Source organism: Tympanuchus pallidicinctus, unplaced genomic scaffold (genome assembly GCF_026119805.1).
Source record: "Tympanuchus pallidicinctus isolate F22 unplaced genomic scaffold, pur_lepc_1.0 scaffold3, whole genome shotgun sequence".
Taxonomy (NCBI): domain Eukaryota; kingdom Metazoa; phylum Chordata; class Aves; order Galliformes; family Phasianidae; genus Tympanuchus; species Tympanuchus pallidicinctus.
Genome location: NW_026294747.1, coordinates 90,353,070 through 90,359,842, shown reverse-complemented (window position 1 = coordinate 90,359,842; position 6,773 = coordinate 90,353,070).

Genomic DNA, 6,773 nt, shown 5'->3' with positions numbered 1-6,773 from the left:
GGCTTGTTTGGATGTGCTCCCTAGCAGACCAGCAGCCTACATATGCATAGAGTGAGTGGGTCCCTGTGAATCGACTTTGAAGTGAAAGGAAGAATTTACAGATGCACTTCAGTGTGCGTCACAGCCAGCTGGGGCTTTGCTGAATATTTTCACAAGCAAAGAGCATTTAGGTGCTTCTAGGTTGAAAGGAGCTTGGAGTGAGGTGGGAATTGGCCTTTTCTCCCAGGTAAATAGTGATAGGTTGAGGAGTAATGGCCTTGAGCTGTGCCAGGGGAGGTTCAGATTGGATATTAGGAAAATGTTCTTCTCAGGAACAGTGGTGCTGCACAGGCTGCCCAGGGAGGTGGTGCAGTCACCATCCCTGGTGGTGTTCAAGAACTGTGTGGATGTGGCACTGAGGGCCACGATTAGTGGGCATGGTGGGGGTGGGTTGGTAGTTGGATTTGGTGATCTTAGAGATCATTTCCAACCTTAATGATTTTATGATAAGTTCTATCCTTATATTTTGGAAACATACTTGACACAACTAGGATGAACAACACCAGCCCCTCGCTGGCTACAAACACACTCTGCTCTGCCAACACCAGATCTCTGTCTCCTGAAAGGAGAAAACATGCAGGACAGGAGGCACCTCTTGATGGTGACTTCCCACTAGTAAGTAGCAGAGGCCTGACAGCAGCCATAGAGCTCCAGAGGTGACAGAGGTGCTCTGAATGAATAAGCATGCGCAGGGAGAGTTTGGCTGTACAGTCAAAGCTGAGGCAGCAGAAAAAATTCTCCTGCACTACATCTGATACGTGCCAAACTCCAGATTTGGCAGGCAGCGAGGGGTGTGTTCTCCAAAGGTTTATTCATTAAGTTTCCCTATGGGCTTCTCTCTGGGCTGCCAAGCAGGTGGGTGGGGAGCTCTGACAGATCCCAGCCCCTTCCTATGGACAGCCTTCACCATTCATTGTTGGCAGCAAAGGGAAGGAGTAAAGTGCTCACCATGGCCCCATGTTAGCAGTGTGGGGTTAGTGCTTGGTGTGCAGTGCCTCAGTGGCACAGCCAGTGCCTGGGGAACTACCAGCCTTGGCTTAAGTATTGTATCAACATAAAAGCAAACAGCTGTCATATTTTCTGTTTATTTTGCATTTCTTAGGGTCACTGCACAAATTTCTCAGCTTGGTGATGTCTGTGCTAAAGGTTTGGTGCAACTGTCCTCCTTTCTGTCCTTCCCCTTCACTTTTGTCTGCAATGCAGAAGCACCTGAGCAAGCTTAACAACATGATGGCAGCACCTTGCACAATGCCTACCATGCTGGCCAGAAACGGAGCCTGGGGAAAGTCCAGCCTCAGACCTTCACTTTGCTGGTGGAGAAATGGGCTCTGGTTGAGAGGAACACAAATCACAGGAGACAATGTACATCATCACACAAACATCACATAGCACCACCTGATTCTTTCTGTATCACACTGGGAGTTTCACGTTCAGATTACAGGTAGAACAAGAAGTGTTTCATCCACCCTGAGATCTCCTTTGAGCTTCCAGGCTCCTCCCTCAGCATCTACTAGGAGTGGCAAGTCCTGAAATACGGAGGAGAGATTTTCTGTAGCTCTTGCATTACCAGTACAACAATGAGGTCTGTAGTGGCTGCACATCACACAGAAAGCACACGCATCAATTTAAAAGGGTTATTTATGAGGCCAAGGCTTTGCTTTACGTTGAATCTGGAATAGCATCATTGTCTGCCCGGCCCTGCTTGCTGCCCACAGCTAAGAGCAGGCTCAGCTCTGTACCCTGGAAAGATTTGGCTTTCAATTCAATTTGTGACTTTATTAGAAAAACCAAGGCTCACAAATATTCCAGTTAAACTCGGGATGATTGCCCGGTGCGACAGCAAGACGCCAGTGCCCCAAGCTCACAGAGCACTCCATCAGGGTGTCCTGAGCAACACTGCACTGCGGAAACAGAGCACGCCAGCTGCATCCCTCTGCTATCAACCAGCCAGCAGCATAGCAAGTTAAATGTAACTCTCAGTTACAGAATCAGCACACGGATCAATATCAGGGGTACAGAACAGAAATGGACAGCTGGTCCGTGCTGTTCAGCTCATCTTAAATTGTGATCAGTTCACAAAGTGCCAGACTTAAGCCACGTCAAACGATGACCTGTGGTGGGTGTGAGCGCCCTAATTCCCGAAAGGCATCGGAGGAGAACCACGGCAATCCGGCCGGCACACACACAGGCAATTGCTCGGCATTTTTTTAAAGCAGTGCTTGGCTTTGCTGCTAGCTGAAATAAATAGGCTTTGTGCAATTACGGCTCGTGGACTGTGTTCCTCAGGCTCGGGCCTTTTTAATTAATTCTGAAAGTCCCGCTGTATATCAATCCCGGATGCGTCTGTAATCTGCATGGCTCTTTTTATTTCTGCACGAATACTGTTAAGCCGGGGAACTGCAGCAGCCAGCGTCTCCGGCCGCGACCACCATCTCTCTCAGGGGAAACGCAGGGCGGGGCGCAGGAGCCGCGCAGACCCCACGGCCGTTGAGCGGTCCCACAGCGCCCCCTGCCGGCCAGCCGGCGCTCTGCGCTCCGCTGCCGTGGCGGCCGCGGGGCTGACCTTCGCCGCTGCGTGTCCGGGGCAGGCCGTGGCCGGAGCCCAGCGTGGGCCGCCAGATGGCTGCGGTACAAAGGGCACCCGCCTCGTGTTTGCATTACAAGTCACTGAACAAACGCATCGCAGCTGACACCGCGCCAGTTTTGGGTGCATGAGGCGTACCTGCTCTACCTGGTGCGCTGAGGTCTGTGCCAGGGGAGCCAGCCCTCGAGGTCCGCTGCCCTATAAATTGCCCTTTTTATTTCTCCATTGCGGGAATGCTGCAGGTTTATAAAACATTTAAGAACCCGTGGTTAATGTTTCATCTGCTCAGGGATGTCCCGCGGGACCAAACTATTGTTTAATCTTCTACAAAATGAACCGTGATTTATACAATATTTTTGCAAAGCATTTTTCTTCTATTAGCCGTACCGTTGTGTGTCAGAAGCAGAAGGCAGATTTATCTACTGCTCGTGCTACCCACATCATACATAATGCCGTGTGCATTCAGCAAAAAATACAGAAGTATTTTAAAATACTGTGCCTGCCAAGTGAGGACGTACAGATGGAAGGCTCTGTCTCCAAGGGGATTTGGATCTGGATCAACATCCAGCAGCCACAGCGGTTAGCGGAGCCTCGGCAGTGCTAAAGGTCTGAGGCACTCGCTCCTCTGAAGGAGCTCAGTGTGCCCAAATGCCATGGAAACAACAGAATTTTGGGATGCCTTGTGCTTGGACATTCCCAGGTGGTTCAGGCTGGAGATCCCAAATGCGGGACACTAAAATCATCACCTTCTTTGGAAGCCTCGTTCAGAAAACTGACAGTCATTATCACCAAATTCAAGCCTGCTGCATTTGTCAAAGTTTCAGAAAGGATTGCAGAGGTGGCGTGGCCTAGAAGCACGTGTACTGCTGCCTCTCACAGAACTCATCTCCCAAAAGTTACAGGAGGAAACCCTTTCTCTGCCCAGCCTGCAAGTTCTGAGATCAGCATTCCTTCTGCACTGTGCCTCATGCTCACACATCCACAGCTCCAGCAGAGCCCCCAGCACACTGCAGCCATCAGAATCCCATCAGAAAAAAGCCCAGGGCTGAGCCAGGCTGGCTCCACTCAATGCTAGGAATAGTAGGGAGAAATAGCAGGAAAAAACTGGGGTTCAGCTACCAGAGTCAGGGCAGTCTGCAAAGGGAAGGAGGGCGGTGATAAATCGTTTTATTTTGTCACTTCTCGAGGGACGTGTTAAAGAGGAAGTATGTTTATTATCCCCATTCAGAAATAACGAGGTGACTCCGGGGCTGAGGTTGAAAGTGCATATAAATAATTTAGTGTGGAATATATTATAGGGATACGGCGTAATTATCAAAAGCAAAACAAAGAAATGAAGAAGAAGCCATTCCAGCATTTGCATTATGTGTGATCACAATTGTTTTTCTTTTTTTAAAATTTATGTGTTTTGTATTGTTTTTATTTGACAAACAAAAAGGAAGTATTTGGTTCACTCTTCTCTCTTGTCAGGCCTACCTGAGAAGCTTAGACTTTTCTGCATGGAGAAGACAAGTGGTGGGGAAAAAGAAACGATGCTGAGCTGAGAACTCTATTCTCTTGGATATTAAAATGTTAATTCTTTAAATATTAAGAAAAAAATCTCTCCAGCAATAAATCACTGTCTTACTTATGGTTTCTTTGGTCATCTAAATGACCCTTATGGCCAAACCACAATCTCAGCAGTGGAAGAATTGTGTGGAAACAACTCTCTAGTTTTACTGTAGGTATATAGGATACCTGTACTACTGGAAATGCTGAAGTTGTTACAAAAACACTTCTCAAAATGTCAGGAAGAAAACCCACATAAAGATGGTCTTCTTCCCCAAAGGTGAGGATGATCTTTCTTTGGATAACAACCATTAGGCATAAGGATACAAATGGTAAAGATACTCATTGGTATCACAAAGGTATTTTTAATTAGGACAGAAGGAAATGGGTGTACACACCTTCATGGGGTGAAAAGGAGGAGAAAAATGCTAGAGAGAAAATGATACATGACTTTTCCACTGAAGTTTCCCCATATGGTCCTTGGGGGCCGGACATTGCTGGGACAGGATGGCCCTGACCCATAACCTATCTGCCAGAGCACCAGTAAGCCCTATCAGACAGCTGGCACTACACAGGCTCATGCAAACTCATCTGCTGGACAGCTTGTTAATAGAAAAGACACCAAGTCCTAGTTTAGTTGGCTAAAATACATATTAAAAAAAAAAAAAAAAAAAAGTGTAATTAGACTGTATTATTCATGGCAGAAAGTACAGAGTAAACAGAAGTTCAAGATCTAAATTTAGTCCTTCTTTCTATTTATGCAGTTCCACTAATTCCGTCTGCCATAGAAAAGCTGTGTTTGGTCCTGAGAGGAAAAAAATAAATGTTTTCCATAGATAATGTGCTCAAAGCATATTACAATATCCCTACAGATAACAGTGGGGAAAAAAAGAAAAAAAAAAAAAAGAATTTGGACCTGAGTAAAAGGTACAGTGATGAGAAGAAATCTCATTGTGAGCAAAAATCTTTCTACTTGGTTACCACGCAATCTAATCCTGACAGTGCACCCGACTTGAAAAATGACATCCCCATCTCCAAGAATTGAAAGGTGGCAGAAAAAGCAGGCACTCTGTGCTTTGGTCTAAAGCAATTATGAGCTCCTCACAAGCTCGAAGACAAGAATTGATTTTCATTTCTAGATTATCAAGACTTGGGGGCAAGCAGGTCAGGAAATCTGCCCCTGTCTTGACCTTGTGAATTGGATTGTTCTCAAATCTGTTCAATATTGAAAAGAATTGGTTGGGTGGGAGGGGAAAAGAGCAGGAAGGGAGACAAAATCCTCTGGCATATTCTGTGCCCAGCGATATCTAATAGTCTTTCCTTATTTCGCTTTCTGATCTTCATTATCCAACCTATAGCCAAATGTGTTTTATTGAAGGATGGCCCAGTGCCCATAAATGGCCAAATCTGATAGAGGTGACTGAAGCTGCAGACTGCTGAAACTGGGAGGCATAAAAACAAGCATAATCCAGCTTGGTAGGAGATATAGATTTCTTTTTAGATCATTCCTGTGCAATGCGTTGGAGTTTTTCCCACCACCCACTTGACCTGATTTTTTTTTGTCGTCGCAGTAATTCAAGATCTCAAAAGACTGCAAACGTGCACTGTTGCTTGGATTCCATGGAGCTGTTGCCCTGTACTGTGGTGTCAGACACATGTAACTATGCCTTAAACTGAAATACAGTGAAATCCTTCAAATCTCGATGATCTCTGGAGGTCCCTTCCAACCCCTACGATTCTGTGATTCTGTGAAATCCAAGGGTACAGCGACTGTATCACTACTCGCATTACCTAAAACAGAATTACTGTATCATTGTCAGAGTGTATTCTTTATTCTCACTCAATTTCAAACCGTTGTTCTTTTTTTTTTTTTAAAGTAAGTTTTATGTTTTAGATAAATCCATGCTTTTTTTTTTTTTTCCCACTAGGGAAGTGTATTTTGGCTACAGTGAGTAACACAAAAGTTAAACAATAGCTTCAAGGAGTAGGTATGAAAAAAATATAATCCTCCTAGAGGAACTGGAAGCAGCAGGAGGTCAGCATTAGCCCAAACACTAACCCAGCCATTCAGATTAATCAGTTCCGGAGAAGCAGAGTCCCCCTCTATAAACTGTACAATGTGTATACAGTCAGCCACTGCTGAAATATTGCCACTTCTGGCAGAAATGCCACAGCTGCTTAACAGCCCACATCGACACAAGCCCTCACAGGAGAGAACATGGAGAAGACAACCAACCTCCAGCCGACAGTAACTGCAGGGCTGCTGTGACAAAACGGAGCTGGTTGGTGTGAATTGTGTTGCCACAGTCGACTTCCCAGCCATCAGGAAAACTGTGTATCACAAAAAGGAGATGGAAAGAAGTAGGCAAACCACGTATGCCTTTCAGCCCTCCTGGGGCAATGAGACATCAAGGAACACCTGTAGACATGATGCTTTCTCAAAGAATCCAGCCAGCTGATACTTTACCGTGCCCAGCATTTTCACTCCAGCTTGAAACTGACACGGATCCATGAAGGATCAACAGAAGGCCACTTTCCCTTTGTCCTGATGCATTACTGCCCCAAGTCAAGCAAAGATTTGACATGAAAATATCTGAAATGT